This window comes from Geotrypetes seraphini, chromosome 3, assembly GCF_902459505.1.
Source record: "Geotrypetes seraphini chromosome 3, aGeoSer1.1, whole genome shotgun sequence".
Classification (NCBI taxonomy): domain Eukaryota; kingdom Metazoa; phylum Chordata; class Amphibia; order Gymnophiona; family Dermophiidae; genus Geotrypetes; species Geotrypetes seraphini.
The window spans coordinates 326,454,686-326,473,928 of record NC_047086.1 but is presented as its reverse complement, the minus strand read 5'-3'; positions in this window follow the sequence as shown (position 1 = coordinate 326,473,928).

Here is a 19,243-nt window from a genome sequence, read left to right as displayed (position 1 = left end):
TTCGGCATCCTGAAGCGGTGGGTCGGGACAATGGAACGGTCGGTCCCATAACGGGACTGTCCCGTTGAAAACGGGACGTATGGTCACCTTAGGTATACCACCAGAGGTAGAGAACCTTCCCCACCAAATAAATAAATAAATAAATAAAAGTGTAACAACACAGCTAAGCAAAGAAGGACAAACTGTGGTATAAAGCTAACCCACATGCCCAAAGTCACCAGTGTAACCAGATTTCATCAATGTAGACAGGAATCCCTCTTGACAACAGAATGTGAACTTTAAAGTAAGAGTCAAAAAGGGCATGAAACCATAAGTTTGTGCAGTATGCCAAAACTGAACATAGGTTGGTTGGATCAGGATGGCAGATCACACAAGTCATATTTAACCAATGTTGGGAAGAGGCAGCAATGTCAAAGAGGAGAAGGGCATAACAAAACTTTTATGCCAGGAATCATCCCATTAAAGTAAACATGAAATGCTTTAAAAAAACAGAAAGTAGTGGTGCTTTAGGGATTCAGAGACATTGGAGCTGGTCAGGAAACAGTTTAACAATACAAAGTATGAAGCCTGTCATTTGGTAATGCATCAGACACATCATAACAGGAAAAAGGACATTTCCTGGAAGAGCATAAGATCTGAGGATGTCAGCAAGGAGTACCAAGAGCCATCTGATCCCTTTAGTTTATGAGGAAGGGTATTCCCGTGTTCACTGAATCTTTCAAACTGCAGTGAGGAGGGGGCACAAACAGGGACCTATCCCACAGGGCTTACCTTAATTTTGGTATATTTTGCTGCACTCCACTCTAGCCACTTTGGAGCATATTGGTTGCTGCTGTGGTTTTTTTTTTATTTCAGCAACATTTATGTATTATGTTTTATATTGTGTTCTAATTATTTAACCAGTAGTTGAGGTTTAACATTACCATATTGCATTTGGTTCTTTTAATGTAGGGAAGAGAGTGTGACACAGTGGTTAAAGGTACAGCCTCAGCAATCTGTCACTTAATTCCCCATTGCCCCAGGTACATTAGGTAGATTATGAGTCTGCCAGAACAGGGAAAAATGCTTGAGTACCTGAAAAAATCCATATAAACTATTCTGTGCTCTCCTGGGAGAATGGTACAGAAAATTAAATAAAATGTATATCATGTTTCATTTTTTACCATATGAACAGTTTAATAAGAGTTTTTTTTATTCAGGATGATCTCATTTATGAATTTTAATATTTGCTATGTTTCAGTATGGTGTTTAACATGTTTTAAAATTCACGTGCCACACGTGATTGCAACTGTTGGATTTAAGAGGCGGGGCATTTTTCACTGTCTGTGTTCGAGGAGCCGCCATGTTTAATCCTGGAGCTGGATTGAAAGTATGCCGGGGGGTTTTCTGTCCCACTGAATAAAGAGGAGATCAGACATCTGCCCTACAGACATTAAGTATTTTTATACTTTTTTATTTCTATCTTGTAGGACTGACCGCCGTTCTCATCCTGAGGCAGCTTATGATTAGTGAAACGCTGGCCATCGTCGATGTGTGGTGTGTCTTTATATCTATCTCCGTGTGACACTGCCCTTTGAGGTCACCCTAGGCACCAGTAGTTCTGAGCACTAAGCGGACCTTTATTCACTTGCATTACACAAGGCTTTTTCTTTGTTTGAAATATTATTTGAGGAGGATTTTTATGCTAATGATTTAAATATACCCCAGTGAGTCTCTACTTGTTTACAAAACCTGAGCTATCGGTTTGGTGGAGGGGGGATATGAGGCTTTTTCCTACCTCTAGATAATTTTCATAGAAGAAGCATTTTTGAGGTGCTGATAGTGAATTATCCACCTTTGGCTCTTGAGCCTGGTGCCGGTGGTGACATCAAGTATTTTCTTTTCGGTTTCTTTGGTTGTTCATGGTTAGGGTTACTGTGCTGTAAACTAGGTCGGAGGTGTTGTTTAATATTAAAATTCATTCTATACATCTCTTTTCATATATCTCCCATTCTTTCCATATTTTGTTCCTTCATATCAGCGATTTTCTCTCTCATGATTTCTCAATTTTTCCCTACACCACATATATTTCAGATGTACCCCTGTATTTTGTAATTGGATATTTCATTCTTAGTCATGGTTTACCCCAGCACTTTCCATCTTCATTTCTTGGATGCCTTTTCACTATAGCATTTTCCTAGACGCCACAGCTCCATCTCCTCATGTCATCTTCTAGTCACTTCATGTCCCTCATATTCAGTTTATAACCAGCATCATCGTACTGAATTCACTTTTAGCTACACAAACAGGCACTCACACAGCACCTATAAACCATTCGAGTAAATTACTCATGTTCAATTTCATTTTCATCCTCATTTTTATAGTAAGATGCTTGTTCTTAGTAAGAACCTTCACATACTGTGTAATTTTCACATTGTCTGTCGGCTTTCCCACTAATTTACATATGGTAATTCACAATTTTGAGTTCAAACAGCACTCTCCAGTTCTTTTTAATTTTTTACTCATTTCTCCGCTTTTGCTATGTTTGTTTGACTCATCAATGGAAGGCGTGTTACCTTAATCAGTCTTCCTTCGATATCTCTGTAGCGTGTTTTCGCCACATTTGAGTTCAATTTTGGTTCGACAAGCAATCACGGACTCATGGCTTTGAGCATTTTACTACTACTATTAATTATTTCTATAGTGCCCACAGACTTATGCAGCGCTGTACAGAGTCACAAAGAAGAAAAAAGTCCCTGATCAAAAGAGTTTACAATCTAAACAGCCAAGACAGACAAAAATGATGTCATGGATACAGTTAAGGGGAACGATCAGCTGGCTGGGTTAGTGGGCAGAGGAGTAGGGTTAAGGATTGAAGGCTATATCAAAAAGGTGGGTTTTCAGTCTGATTTTAAACAAGGGAAGAGGCTTGGTTAGGGTTACCATATGACTCCAGAAAAAGGAGAATGGATTGAGACATCCAGGTTTTACTTCTACTGAAAGCAATGGAAGTAAGGAGGATAGATAGAGACATCTGGGCTTTACTTCTAAAACCCGGTGTGTCTCAATCCATCCTCCTTTCTCTAGAGCCATATGGTAACCTTAGGCTTGGTGGACAAATTCAAGTAATTTATTCCAGGCATATGGGGCAGTTAGATGAAAGGAACAAAGTCTAGATTTGGCAGTAGAGGAGAAGGGTACAGCTAAGAGCAGCTTATCTGAGGAACAGAGTTCTCTGGGAGGTGTATAAGGAGAGAGAAGATATTGAGGGGCAGCAGAATGAACACACTTGTAGGTCAGCAATAGGAGCTTGAACTGTATGTGATGGTGGAAAGGGAGCCAGTGAAATGACTTAAGGAGAAGGGTGACATGAGTGTAGTGAGGTTGGTAGATGATGAGTTGTGTAGCAGAGTTTTGTACAGATTGCAAGGGGGAGAGGCGACACTGTGGCAGACCAGATAGAAGTAGATTGCAGTAATCTAAGCATGAGGCTACGAGAATGTGGACAAAGGTCTGGGTAGTGTGCTCAGAGAAGAAGGGGTGAATTTTGGTGATATTAAAGAGCTAGAAGCAACAGGTCTTAGCAGCTTGTTGGATGTGCATAGAAAATGAGAGGTCTGAATCGAAGATGACTCCAAGCAGAGGAGACTGGAACAATGCCGACACCTCTAGTGGCTACTTGCTTCCTTCTTGTCTAACATAGTTGCTGTGCTTTACTGGAAGTCACTTTTTTCTTTTCACTCCATTTACTATAGTTGTTTAGACAATCATGCACTGACCAGCCCCAGTGTCAGTTATTTAAGTTATCACTTCCGGTTCACATTGTTTATTTTAGAGAGACATTCGGTGCCAAAAATACAAAAAAAGTTTTTTTTGTTTGGTTTTCGTTTTAGTCCCAACCCTATTTTTGTGTAATACTTGTATTCATCAATCAGATTAGAATTTTCCAATTTTATTTCCACATCCCTACTATTTGCCTATGTACTCTATTTACCATTCTTTATCTGCCTTTTTCACTATTCTTTTCAAAGTTGGACCTTATTTGCACTTATCTTTCACATCTTTTTCATATTGGAGCAGAATTTGAGTAAGATGTTCACTATTCATCAAGCACACTCTATGCCCTTTTTTCCTTCATTAATAATTTGCCTCATAATCCAGCCGAAATATTGGGTGCTGGGTCCAGACAACCTGTCCGCCTGACCATCACTGCTCTTCATTGCAAGCACATTGGTTTTACATGTTTACTTGACTTTAACTGGTTCTCATGGGGTCCAGACATGTTCACCTGACTACTACTGGTCTTTATTGCAAGTACATTGGTCTTATATGTTTGTTTAACTAGATTTGATTGCGACTATACTGGTCCTTCATGTATAATATCTTGATTTGGAGCTCATTGTTCTTTGAATCATATGTATTATTATATTGTTTTATATAACAAGTGTTTTTATTTTAATTTTTAAACCCCATATTATTTTAATAAATTTTTCTGTATCATCCAGGGCCTACTGTTCCAATTCCAGTTTTCCTATCTGATCATAGTATGAAACATAGGTCTTTTATTTTTGCTGTAACATTTATCCCCCCCCTCCAGCCGACTCCTTTTTCCTCAGTCGGGTTCCTGAAGAAGGGCTCCTCCCCGAAACCAGCGCGGTAGAACCTGTGTCCTGGCGCGCTTCAGTGTCATGCTTCAGCGAGTGGTTTTTCATCTTTCAGTTAAGTCCATTAACTTTTTGATTTGCATTTTTCTTTTTGATTTATTTTGATTGATTTTTGTCGGGGTCTTGGCTGGCAGGGTTCATTTAGGGGTCGCTCAGGTTTCACCCTGTTAACTCACCTGTTTTGATTTATTGGTTTTGATTGGTGGATATTTTCACTTTGATTTACAGCACACCTAGGGTGCTCAATGATGGTGTGCGGGTGGGGGTATATCACCTCTACCTAATTCGTGAAGTGTTGGAGCTTGACTCCTATCGCTGCTTGTTCACACTGAGAGCACCCTTTAATCTGGCATTATCTATGATAGTTTGTACGTGGTTTGCATGGTGTGCACAGTCTTGGTCCTGATCGCCCCCTTAGTGAACCTTGGTGTGACTATTTCTGCCTTTTTTGTTGTTACTAGTTTAGGTTTTTGGCAGCTTTTTGGAGTGTATTTTGTGTAACATTTATCCAGTCAATATTGGGGTATGGTGAAATCTATCCTTTCGGAACAGGCTCTCCCTTTCCCAGAAGGTTGCCCACTTCCTAACAAATCAAAACTCCTCGTCCTTGCACCATTGTCTCAATCATGCATTGAGACTTCAGAGCGCTGCCTGCCTCTTGGGTCCTGCATGTGGAATAAGAAGCATTTCCAAAAATGCTATCCTGGAGGACCTGTATTTCAGCTTTCTACCAAAGAGCCTATATTTGGTTTCCAGAAACTCCCTCCCACATATTTCTTATGTCATTGGTACCTACTTGTACCAACACAGCTGGCTCCTCCCCAGCACCATCTAAAGCTGCTTTTAAATGTAAGGAATGGGCATGCTCATTTCCAGTCCTATTTAACATTTGTTAGGTAATAAAGAACCCAATATGTACTAAGGCCCGGATTCTGTATAGGATGCCTGTCCTGGGTGTCCTATACAGAATCAGAACAAAACCTGCCCAAGCTAAACCCGATTCTGTAACCAACGTCCATGTTGCAGATGCCGGTTACAGAATTGGGTTTGTTTAAATGCGTCCACTATACTTAATCGCGGCAAGGGATCTCCCTGCCATGATTAGTATAATGGCCACGGCTATGGCTGCCAGTCTCCCCTCTCCCTCCCCCAATGATCACGGCAGGAGGGTGCCCAACCCCTCCTGTCCACAGAACCCATGATCGCCGGCAGGAAGGTGCTCAACCCTTCCTGTTGGTAGGCTCTGCCCCTCAAAGATCGCCGGCAGGAGGGTACCCAACCCCTCCTGCCGGACACCCCCAATGACCCCCTCCATCAAAACGCCCCCAACCCCCCTCTCCAGACCCCCCAACAAAACCCCCCATCTCGGAACCCCTCCTCGGGCTTACCCGCAAGTTAGCCGGACGGGTCCTCGCACCGTCCGGCCAGCAGGCCCGCCTCTGTCCAAATGAGGCAGGTCCACCCCTCCCCTGCCCAACTCACAGGATCCTAGGGTGGATTGGCCCAGGCGCCTAAGGCCCCTCCTATGGCATTTTGCTGGCCTACATTGTAAGCATCTCCTGCTCTACTAGGGAGATGTGTAGGGCTGCCTGGGTTCGCCTAAGGCTACCGCCTAGCCTTAGGAGGGCTTGCGGGCCTCCCTAGGCTCCCGGAGGCACCTTCAATATAGGCGACCTGCCTGGGGAACATTTTTTTTTTAGAAAATGTGCCTCCTGATTGGCTGATTAGACAGCTGTAGGATGCCTACAGCTGCCTACAATCAGGTCACACTTTGCAGAATCGGGGCCTCAGGGTCAAATCACTATATCAACTGTTAATGAGGGCATGCATTAACAGTGCACTAATTCCTGCATTAACTGTTTAATATATTTCTTGTATAACCCCATTCTTTTCCTGAACTCTCGGGTAGTCAATCCCATTTTGCGAGATCTCTTGTAGGAAGTTTCATTTACAGAGCTTTGCTCCTCCTCTCTTACCTCTAGACTGCTCTCTAATTTCTAGTTGTCTTCCTACAAATGAAACAGTAGGATCTAGTCTTTTCTGCTCGTGTTTATTTTTCTTTAAATTCAGTATTTTTTGCTCTGCTACTTTGTGTGATTTATTTTTCGTGCTGCAGAGTATCCCCTTGGGAGATAGTTCTGGCTGCAGGAGACTGGAGTCCAGGTGATTGGCTGCTTGGCAGTGCACCCACCTGGACAGCTTGCATTCACAGTTTGGGAGCTCAGGGGCCATTCCCTTCAGAGCATTGCTCACCCCAGATTTGTCTGCTAGTGGCTTTGAGGGCAGGCTGCATGGCTCTGTGGCTGTTTATCCAGGATCAGGTCCAACTGCGTTCTTCCCCCGTTATGTGATCATAGGCTCCAGAGGGGGTTGAGGTCTCTAGCTAGGACACTGGATCTGAGAGGCAGACAGAAGAAGAAGGCTGTCCAGTTTACAAGGCTTGATGAGGCAGAAGATCTCCCTGTAAGCTTTTACAGCTTCCATCTCGCAGCTTCCAGCACACAACATGGCACAGTGAGTAGGAGGAGGCTGACAGCCTGGCAGATCAATTCAGGGGGGGGTTTCAAAATCACGTTTTGGGTGGTTTGGAGGTTGGTCCTGGGTCCCCCCACCTGTAAAATAACTATAATCACTGTTGCAGCGGCCATCTTGTATTTCCCAATTTGAAATAAAGTTTCTATCTGCCTCAAAATACCTAGTTTTTACTCAAAAACTGGTGGGATGGACTCCTCAAGGCAGGATACTTTGGATTCATGCCATTTGCAGTGGATGCCTCATGGTGTGTGAGGGGGCAGAAGCAGCTACTTTAGCCCCCCCCTGCCCCATCGAGGGGTTCTGGTGCCCAGTCCATCCGAGGACCGTCCAAAAGGTCCAAATTTGAGCTGGGGCAGTGCAAACGCATTCCGAGTGAAGTGCAGCCATGATTCGGTACAGAAATCACACAAAAGCTCAAAACAGAGACAACAGAGTGCCTCTGCCCCTCTAGGGCAAGGATTTCCCCCTGAATTTATTAATATTTTGCTTCAGGCTTATTTAACAAGACTTCCATGAATACATCTAGTATTGCGGCCCTGTTAGCATTGAGGGTCTCTCTTCACAAGAGCACAAATTCCCAGCAGCAGTGCCAAGCACAGTTGGGGGACAGTCTACCTGCGGATGATTCGGTTGATCAGGATTCTGTTTTTATGCTTTTGTCTGGCAGGTACTTCTACAATGGGTGATGATACTGCAGCCATAGAGCTGCAGGACCCAGATCCGGGGGACGCTCTGGATCTTGGGGAGGAGCACACTATGCGTAGACTGTTCAATCCATCAGCTCTGATAGGGATGATCTTGGAATTCCAAAAGTTAAAATTAGAGACTCCTCAGACCTAGGCAGCGCAGTGCTCTCTTGTGAGTAGCACAAAGCCACAGTCTTCCTATTTTCCAGACCATCCAGACATCACAAAGATGCTTACAGATCACTGGGAGGTGCCAGAAGGGCCTTTATGAGTGGCTAAGGCTATGACTAAGCTCTATACGATGGCAGATACTTTTAATCAACTTTTTGTTTCCCCAAAGGTGGGTTCTCTGGTGGCGCAGATTACTAAGTGCTCCTCTCTCCACAGTGAAGGTGGTGAATATGGTGTTGAAGATGCCCAAGACTGCAGAAAAGATTTTGCACTCACATGGCTTTTTGACTCTTTGGCCTCTGGTTTGAAAGTGTCCGCAGCAGCATTTTTTGTCACTAGAGTCTGTCACTCCAAGCTGCATTACAATCCTGATACTATAATAGATAGGGATCTTCCATTTTTGATCAATGGATACCCTGTATGACTTGTTCAGGGTTGTGAGCAAGCTGTCAGCTTACTCTATCTTCACACGCCGAATGCTGTGGATTAGATAGTGGTCTGGTGATTCTTCATCCAAGGTGACCCTAGGTAAGCTGCCATTTAAGGGGCAGTTACTGTTTGAAAAAGGCCTGGATGACCTTATGGCTAGGTGTAAGACCATAAACCTAAGTCCTTACCAGACAGCAGGTCTCAATCCTCTAAGCAAGGACTCGGGGCAAAGTACGTTTTGTACCTCCAGGAGATATTAACAATATTCTGGAGGTCATTTGGGCCAAAGATTATTTCAGAACACCAGACAATGATTTGAAGGAGCTAGGCACCTACAATCATCGGGCGCCCATTCTACTTCTGCTCCCCCAAAAGCAATTATGATGCCAGACTGATTGAGCCTCCATGCATTGGAGGGAAGCTTTTGACATACTTAGAGGAGTGGGTGGAGATCACCACAGATCGCTGGGTGCTGGACATTCTTTGAGAGGGGTACCAACTCGAGTTTTATCATCCCCTTCCAGAACTTATCTAGACTTCCCAGTAGAGAAACTGTAAAAAGAGGCAAAGGTCAGAGCAACAGTTCAAATATTACTGGATATAGCAGCCATAGAGCCTGTTCCGGAGTCCAACTCAGGCTCATGATTATTTACAGGGCAACCATGCAGTAAATAACTTTACCAGCGGTGCTTGTTTTGTTTCTAATCACAGCAGATAGACTTCAAATGACTTGCTCAGTAACAGTGCAACATTTCATCTTATTTGAAAAATATTTCAATTCTATAAAATAAATAATTCAAAGTTATTTATCGCATGGTCGCCTTGTGAATAAGCAATCTATGAGCACATGAAGATAAGCTATTTAATAGTTATTGGACTTGTATTAACAATTATGTCAAAGCTATATGTTTGGGGCCTTTTTGTGTTTGATTACACTGGCCAACACTCATTTTTGTGCCTCAAATGTTAGACTTGTTTCTGGGTATATTTGACCTGCTGGTTCCAAAAATGGCTCCAGTTTTCTCCTATCAGTTCTAGTTTTTGAGATACAGAACATATGCCATATACTACTCTTCACTCTGTCTGATCATTAAAAAATCAGGATATTTTAATGTAGTGTTTAAATTAATATCTTTTAAGCATGAAGGAAACATATTAAAAATGAAAAGTGTACAATATGAAAATCTAACTTATTTCATACCAAAAGCACAAGTTTATGATACAAACTTTCCAGTCATTCGACACAAAAGAAGCTCCTTTTGTACGACTTCCGAAAGTGGGATCTACCAGGACAATCTCGCATAAGATTCTAACAATAGTCTGCCATCATATCTGCATCCCATCTTCCTTGGTATCTGGCTTCCATTGTTTTTATGTCTTGGTGAAATCTTTTACCTTGCTCTTCACTTAAGTCACCAAGGTTCTCTGGAACGTGATCTAAGTGACTGTGCAGATAATGGACTTTAACACTCATGTTACAGCCAAGCCTGTTGAAATAAAAGAGCACATCCTTTACTAATTGTGTGTAGTTGTCTGCCTCCTTGTTATCAAGAAAGATTTTCACAACAAGAACAAATGAAGACTAGGCAAATGATTTGATTTCATTCACTGATGCTATGAATTGTGGGTCATTTATAAGTTGTCTGATTTGTGGACCTTTTACAATCCATTGTTTTGGATGTAAAACTACAGTTGGGAATAGGTAAATACTCTCACTATGGGGTCCTTTTACTAAGGTGCACTAGCCGTTTTAGCGCACCTTAGTATAAGGACCCCTATATCTGCTAGCCTATACGCAAAAGCACAAACAAGTAACAGACGACAAAGTTGAAAAATCCGTTAGAATTTAAATCTATGTGCAACTGTTTTAAACAGATCAGGTTGAGAAACCTTTGAAATACAAATTTATGTAGTCTAAGGAAACATGTTTACCATCTTAAATTTTTTGCACATAATTATGTAATATCACAGAACAAATGCGATTTTGTCATTTGAGCTTTACATTTTTGTGCCAGTGTGCATTTTAGGAAAGGAAGTAAATGAACAGTTGTGAAACAAACAAAAAAAAAAATGTGGGTAATTTAAATACATAAATTTCCCATTCAAAAAAGAAAGCTATCCCTATTCTGAAGAAAGCTATCCCAATTCTGAAGAAGAGATCTTTTAAATAGTGGAAACATTTTTTTAAATAAATTCAACCATATCAAAAAACTAGAGCTGATGTGGTCTATCCAATGCAATTTTCTGAATCAGTGCCCCCAGTAACCCCAGGAACAGGTCAAAAACCAATGGCACCAAGAAAATATTTTTTTTGGGGGGGAGGTTGGCCTGTTTTATTAACTTTTTTTCCTTAACAGTATTATTTTCAAAACATTCCCTACTTTTTGGTTTCAGAATACAAGATGGGCAGAATGAATATTATTTTAATAAATGTCCCATCTTCCTCTCAGAATTATCCCTATCCAGATGGAGGCACCTCATCCTTATCCCTTCTCTCACTACAACTTCAGATGGGACACGACTGCTCTTTTCTCTCCCCAGTATTTGTATTTATAGAGTACATCTTTCTGATATGATTTCCTTAGATTCTGTTACAGGGTAAACCCATGTTCCTTTCATTTTTGCATTCATTTGAATATTTCCATCATAAAGTTTAACTACCTGTTTTCCATCTGATTCTTAAGCTACAACCATTGCCTTTAATCCTCTCTCCATGACAATCTTTTCAAAGCACTTTTTAACTCATAGAATATTAGCAAGAACATCATATAAAGTGCATCTAATAGTTTGAATGGGTAAACAAAGAATTCTGTATGTATTGGAAGGAAGTGCTCTAATGCTCTGAACTACTGCCCACATTTAAACTAGTCTTAGCTAAACAAACAAGTCCTTTGTACTTATAGGGGCTTACTGCTTTCTTTCAGTAATAATGAATTTCATAATTCAAAAGTATATTCCACATATTCAACCACATCGCTCAAGTCTAAGCAACCATGAATGGAATCAGAACTATTCCTATTAGCATCCTTTGCTTTGCAGATAGTAAGTGCTGTAGAATTGCCATTTAAATCTTGTTTTCTGCTCTTTTTTTCCTGCTGTTTGCATTTTTTTTAAATTATTTTCTTTCTGGGGACTAAACATCCCAGTGAAATCAAGAGAGTAGCATGAATAGCCTAAAGCACCATGGCAGTGGCATAAAAGGAAAAATGTTAGTGTTTTAATTTGTGGCAACAAGAGAGTGGCAGAGCATTAGGAAAATGCCAGGCAGCAGCAGCATGACTGGCACTGGCAACAATACAGAAAAGTACATGAACTAAAAGAGCAGACTGAGTAACAGCAGTGTCTGGTGCAGGCCAGGCAGTGATAAGCAGAAGCATCAGTACAGAGGGTCAGAGAAAGAGAAGTCTTTCTCTCTCTTTGTTTTTGTATTTGGGGATTAAAACACATCACTTTAATTAGGAGAAGGCAGAATGGAGGGAAGACTGGGCACCAACACTTGTACATTGATGTGGCAAAGTGCTGAAACAAGAAAGAGGTAAGGTGGCAGGAGTTCATGTAATCCTTTTTCTTCTTCTCTACCTACCATTTTAAGTTCTTGTAAACCGTGTCGAGCTCCATACTCATGGAGATGATGCGGTATATAAACTTAAGGTTTAGATTAGATTAGATTAGATTAGGAGGACACTGGGTAGGAACGGTGGCATGACCAATACAGTGAGGTATCTTGAGATTGGCATAGCAACAATTGGCAACAGCAAGAACATGTAAGAGTGCAGAGCAGGAGCAGGCAGTGACAAGAACACACCAAGGCATAGGCAGAGGAACGCTTTTTTATTTGGGGGGGGAGGGCCGCAAGCTCCACCCCAGACCCCGCCCCCATAATAGTACTACTGTAATTGTAATATCATTTTTTCCATTCATTTTTCATATATACACACAAAATAATCTTATTAACAATACATAATGGTTAACCACAAAATTAAACTATGCAAAGCACATTGGGCTATATTCACTAAGCAAACCGATCATGTACCGATCGGTTTGCGACCACTTAACTATCAAATTTCCCTCCGACCTGATTCATTTACCTCTCCTGCGATCCGCTTGGAATCCTTTCATTCAAATGAGGTGAAATGCATGCAAATTGGACAGTGACCCAATTCACTACCCAAAATTTCAGATCCGACTGGGCTGGCCGCTCAACCCAAGAAGCGACTGCTGGAGACCAGTCGAAAACGTCTTTTCGACTCTCCAGCTCCATAGAAGCCCTGCTCTGCCCCATGTCTCCTGCCTGCTTGCCCCGATCTTCCAGCCCAGCTTTCTGCCCTGAGCTCCTACTCTCTGCCACCTTCCTGCTGTGCGAGCCCAAGGGTTTAAAGTGGGGCTGCACTGCGGGGAACGGCGGCAGAAAGCAGGAGAGATCTGCCCGGCACCCCCCCAGGCTGCGATCTGTCCTGCCTGCCTGACCTGCTCTGCTGCGCCACCCCCGCGGAGAAAAAAGCAGGAGGAATACCAACTCCCTCCTGCCATATTAAACCAGAATTAAAAAAAAAAATTGAAAAAAGCAGCGTGGCACTCCCCCCCCCCCCGACTGGCACGCCCCCCCCATGACCCGGCATGGCCTACCCCCTGACACCAAAGTTGGGAGCAAGAGGGGTGCTCGGTCCCTCCTGCTCCTAAGCCTACCACTCCCTGCTCGGGCCCAGCCCATCCCAGTACCTGTAAAATTGTTGGGAGCAGAAGGGGGCCCGGTCCCTCCTGCTCCTTGGGCAAGGCTCCCCCAACATCTTCGGGAGCAGGAGGGGTGCCCGTACCCTTCTCCTGCATCTTCGGGAGCAAGAGAAAACTCCTCCTGCTCCTATTCTCCTGCCCCGCCCCTGCTCATCTGATGCATGGGGAGAGGCCTAAGGCACTGATTGGCTGAGGCGCTTCAGGCTCCTCCCTTTAGAGGGGCAGGGGCACCTCAGCCAATCAGGGTCTTCCTTAGGAAGTCCCTGATTGGCAGCAGAGAGCAGGAGAGTCCGGGAGCAGGCAAGAAAGATCTGTGCTGGGCTGAGCCCTGACAGCAGTGACAGGAGGCTGCTTCCCCTGTCACTACTGTCAGGGTGTGCGCATGAGCGGGGATCACTCTGGCCATGGGTAGGGGGCGTGCTAACGATCGTCCCCATTTGCATGCAGGCCTTTACTGAATCAGTCGGCCGGCATACAATAGGAAACGGATCGTGCATGGTTTGGAGGTTTAGTGAATCCTGCCCATTGTATGTTTCTCAATATTCATTCCTACAAGGACACCTGGCCTTGGTCACACATGTATAACACAGATAACCCCTATGCAAATACAGGACCACAAACTAACAGTACTAATATATACAAACAAAACCCTAAGATGCATGACTCTGCATGCAGTACAATCCCCAGAGAAATAGAAACAAATGCATTTCTTCCTGAACAGTGCAAAATATAGACAGCAGATGTAATTTCTCAAAACTGACACAATTCAATCACTAAATTGAAAATTAAATCATTTCCCTTTGAAGCCTGGTGATTTTTGGTTTTCAAACCATCTTTTCCAGTCTCTGGCTGCAAGTCCTTCTGCTCTTAACTGTGTATCCAGGACTACCTTATCCATTTGCTGTTTTTCTTTCCTTCACTTTCTGCCATACATCCGTCTTACGTTATAGCAAATTACAGGGACTGTCTATAAACAATAGTCAATAAAAGGCTATGTATATAATGGGAGACTGACTATATAATAAAGAAACTACCAGTGTGGAGAAAATGAATAACTCATTAGCTGTACGCTCAGAGAAATGAAACTCTGAAGAGGGGGTGAGAACCTCCTCTTGGGGTAAGAGTTTACCATCCAATCATTGCATATGTTTCATGAAAAAACACTCTCTGAACACTGGTAAAACATGTATTGATAATTAGACTTGCTTGTAAGGCTGGCGTAAGTATTCAAATTTCTTATGCCACAAATCTCACTGGATTGCTAGTTTGGAACACTTATCTTGTAAGTATAGCTCTCAGGGGTCTCAACGCGGCCCCGTTTCGTGTTCTGCTTCAGGAGACCCAGAAACACTTAATTGAACGATGTTCTCATTGAGACTCTGTACAACAGTAACAGCTTTCCATGAGAAAATCAATTGCAAACTTCCAAAGTTACTGTTACTGTTGTACAGTGTCTCAATGAGAACATCGTTCAATTAAGTGTTTCTGGGTCTCCTGAAGCAGAACACGAAACGGGGCCGCGTTGAGACCCCTGAGAGCTATACTTACAAGATAAGTGTTCCAAACTAGCAATCCAGTGAGATTTGTGGCATAAGAAATTTGAATACTTACGCCAGCCTTACAAGCAAGTCTAATTATCAATACATGTTTTACCAGTGTTCAGAGTGTTTTTTCATGAAACATATGCAATGATTGGATGGTAAACTCTTACCCCAAGAGGAGGTTCTCACCCCCTCTTCAGAGTTTCATTTCTCTGAGCGTACAGCTAATGAGTTATTCATTTTCTCCACACTGGTAGTTTCTTTATTATATAGTCAGTCTCCCATTATATACATCCGTCTTAAGCATTAACTTTTAACATTCAACTTTCTTCCATTTTTCTGATTTCTTTTCAAAATCTACTTTTCCATGCCTTCCCTTTCTATCTATCTATGTGCACCATCTCCTTCCTCTTTCTTTTCCCCTACTCCCATCTATCCATAAGAAGCATTTCATCTTATCTCTTCCCTGTCGCACCCATCGCTGTGCACCATCTCCTCCCTCTCCCATGGTTAGACATCTCTGTCTTCCCCCTTCTCCCCTCATATGGTCTGGCATCTTTCTCTTCTCCTTCCCATAGCCTGGAATCTCTCTCCTCTCCCATGGTCTGGCATCTCTCTCTCTTTCCCTCCCTCTTCCCAAAGTCTACCTCTCTCTCCACTCCTTTCTGCAGTCTGGCATCTCTCTCTCCTTCCCATTCCAAGTGGTCTGACATCTCTCCCTTCTTTGGGTCAACTCTCCTCCCTCCCTCCTCTCCACCACTATTATATCCAACAGTTCTCCCTCTTTCTTCCTTTCCCCATATACATCATCTCTGTTTCCCTCTCACGCCACACATCTATGTCCAACAATTCTCCATTATTTTTCCCTCCCCCACGGCAGCATTTATTTCTCTCCCATGCATTTGTCCTTCCCAACCCTCTCCTAGTACGTGCAGTATCTGTCTTTCTCAACCCCCTGAGCATCTGTCCTCCCTAACACCTTACCCCCTGCACGCAGCCTCTCCTTGCCAGGCTCAGCATCCAGCCCCCTCCCTCATCAGGCCCTACACCCAGCCCACCTCCCTCCCTCCCCTTCAGGCACTGCACCCAGTCCTCTTCCCTCCCCTGTCAGGCTCTTCACCCAGCCCCCTTCCTTCCCTCCCAACCCGTCAGGCTCTTCACCCAGCTCCCTTCCTTCCTTCCCTCCCAACCCCTTTCAGGCTCTTCACCCAGGCCCTTTCCCTCCCAACTCCTGTCAGGCTCTTCTCCCAGCCCCCTTCCTTCCTTACCTCCCAACCCCTGTTAGGCTCTTCACCCAGCCCCCTTCCTTCTTTATCTCCCAACCCTGTCAGACTCTGCACCCAGCCCCCTCCTTTCCAGCCTCTACAGTGTACTCTGCTCCATCCTCCTCCCGGTGAGTGGCAGCTGATTTCTTCTGCCACTGAGCGGCAACCAGCAAGAACACGCTTTGGCGCTGCCTACTCGGTGCTCAGCGACTTCTTTGATTGGCTCCTGTGAATTCTCGTGAATCGTGACAATTCGCAGGGGCCAATCAAAGAAGCCGCTGAGCACTGAGCAGGCAGCGCCAAAGCATGTTCCTGCTGGTTGCCGCTCAGCGGCAGAAGAATTCAGCTGCCACCGACTGGGTTAGCAGTGGGCAGTAGCGCGGAAAGCTTGCTCCTGCCCGCTGTTCCCCTGGACCACCAGGATCAAATTGTTGGGGAGGCCCCCCCTGTTCCAGCGCTTATGCACCAAGGGACCAATGCAGTAAAATGCACTATGTTTTAGCACATTGGTTTACTAGAGATTTTTTCATGCAAATCTTAACTCTCAATGTAGAAAGAATTCAACGTTGAGAAATGTAAGGTATTACATGTGGGGAGCAGAAACTCGAGGTACAACTATACAATGGGAGGGATATTATTGAATAAGAGTACCCAGGAAAGGGACTTGGGGGTATTGGTGGACATGACAATGAAGCCGACGGCACAGTGTGCAGCGGCCGCTAAGAGAACGAATAGAATGCTTGGTATAATCAAAAAGGGCATTACAGCCACAACGAAAGAGGTTATCCTGCCGTTGTATCAGGCAATGGTGCGCCCGCATTTGGAGTACTGCGTCCAATATTGGTCGCCGTACCTTAAGAAGGATATGGCGTTAGTCGAGAGGGTTCAGAGGAGAGCGACGCGTCTGATAAAAGGTATGGAAAACCTGTCATATGCTGAGAGATTGGAGAAGCTGGGTCTCTTTTCCCTGGAGAAGAGGAGACTTAGAGGGGATATGTTAGAGACTTATAAGATCATGAAGGGCATAGAGAGAGTAGAGAGGGACAGATTCTTCAAACTTTCGAATAATAAAAGAACAAGAGGGCACTCGGAAAAGTTGAAAGGGGACAGATTCAAAACAAATACTAGGAAGTTCTTTTTTACCCAACGTGTGGTGGACACCTGGAATGCGCTTCCAGAGGACGTGATTGGGCAGAGTACGGTACTGGGATTCAAGAAAGGATTAGACAAATTCCTACTGGAAAAGAGGATAGAGGGGTATAGATAGAAGATTACTGCACAGGTCCTGGACCTGGCTGGGCCACCGCGTGAGCGGACTGCTGGGCACGATGGACCTCGGGTCTGACCCAGCAGAGGCATTTCTTATGTTCTTATGAATTAAAGTGCATGAAAAATCTTCAGTAAAACCACTGTGCTAAAGGATAGCACAGTGGGCATACAAAATAACTATGAAATTGCTCTTGATGTGAAAACCATGAGAGAATTTAGTGCATTTTATTTTTTTTACTCTTCCTTTAACATATAAGTGTAGTTTGCATTTTTACTTTAGGCAGGAGAAAGAATAAGGAATATATTTTGGCAATAGAGGGATGGGCAGCAATTCAGCACCAGCACCCACACTTTCCATCCCAAGCTATACCTATAATTTAATGCTGCATCTTTATTCCTCCCTCCCTTTTACAAAGCCATGGTAGTGGCTTCCCCATGTTTTTCTCAATAACAGACTATGGACTTTTCCTCCAGAAAATTACTCTAAACCTTTTTTAAAACCAGCTATACTATCCGCTCTTACCACAACCTCTGACAATGCATTCCAGAGCTTAACTAGTCTCTGAGTGAAAAAATATTTCCTCCTATTGGTTTTAAAAGTATTTCCCTGTAACTTCATTGAGTGTCCCCTAGTCCTTGTAATTTTTGACGAAGTGAAAAATCGATCCACTACTCCACTCAATATTTTATAGACTTCAATGATATCTCCCCTCAGCAGTCTCTTTTCCAAGCTAAAGAGCCCTAACCTTTTTAGTCTTGCCTCATACAAGAGGAGTTCCATCTCCTTTATCATCTTGGTCACTCTTTCAGCCGAAACTGAAACTGCATCCAAAATTGAAACTGAAAACTAGTCTGATTGTGTGAATGTTCACTGGGGACTGTCAGAACTTGCTTTCAGCAGCCCTCTGTTAAACCCACAGATTATTCCAAGGAACCAAAAGCACAGCCTGGCAACTGGGAGAGCCAATTTAACAAACAGTTCTCAAGTATGGCACCTTTACTGTATATACTTGAATATAAGTCGATCCAAATGTAAGAGGAGGTACCCTTTTACCTCCCCAGACTGGGGGGATGGAGCGTTAATATTCATGTGCCCTGCCAGAATCTGTGCCTTACCCCCCTCCCTCCCTCGCCAGGCTATACACTCAGCCCCCTTCACTCTCTGCCAGGCTCTGTAGCCAGCCCTCCCTCCCTTTCTGCCCAGTTCTCCACCCTGTTCCCCCTCCCTCCTTGCCAGATCGCCCTCCTCCATCCCTGCCAAGCTCTGCATCCTGTTCCCCCTCCCTCTCTGGTTCTGCATCTAGTCCCCCTTCTCTCCCAATGTTCTGCAGGCCTCCATCGGACCTGCTGTATGACATGGTGGGCTGGAACAGGAGGGATCCCTCCTGTCTTCTGTCCCGGCCCACTCTGCCCATTTGTTTTACCTCCCTCCCGCCTCCCTTTTTGAATCCCTGGTGGTCCAGCTGTATACTGGGCAGAAGCGAGCTTTCTGCACTGAGCCCCTTCCTGAATGGCCACCTCGAGTTCTCGTGGCCCAGTGGTATACTGGACATAAGCGACTTTCCTTGCTCCTGCCTGCGCTGAGCCGCTCACGAATGGTTGCCGCGAGTTCTCACGAGTCCCGTGAGGGAGGTAAAAAAATTGGCAGAGTTGGCTGGGACAGGAGGGATCCCTCCTGTCTCAGCCAATCCCACCAGGCCATAGTGCAGGCCCAGCAGAGGGGAAGGGGGCAGGTGGGCAATGACCCGAATATAAGCTGAAATCTCAATTTTTAGGTCATTTTTTTGGCCCAAAAATTTCAGTTTATATTTGAATATATACAGTAGGTTCTGATGTCAATGCAGATGTAGTTAAATATCCTCTGAGACATGACCTTTATAAGAACATGTAAAAATAAAATCATGATTACCAGATTTTTATGCTTACCCGAACTGTGCATAAAAAACAAGAGAAAGTAGCATTGAGATATTTCC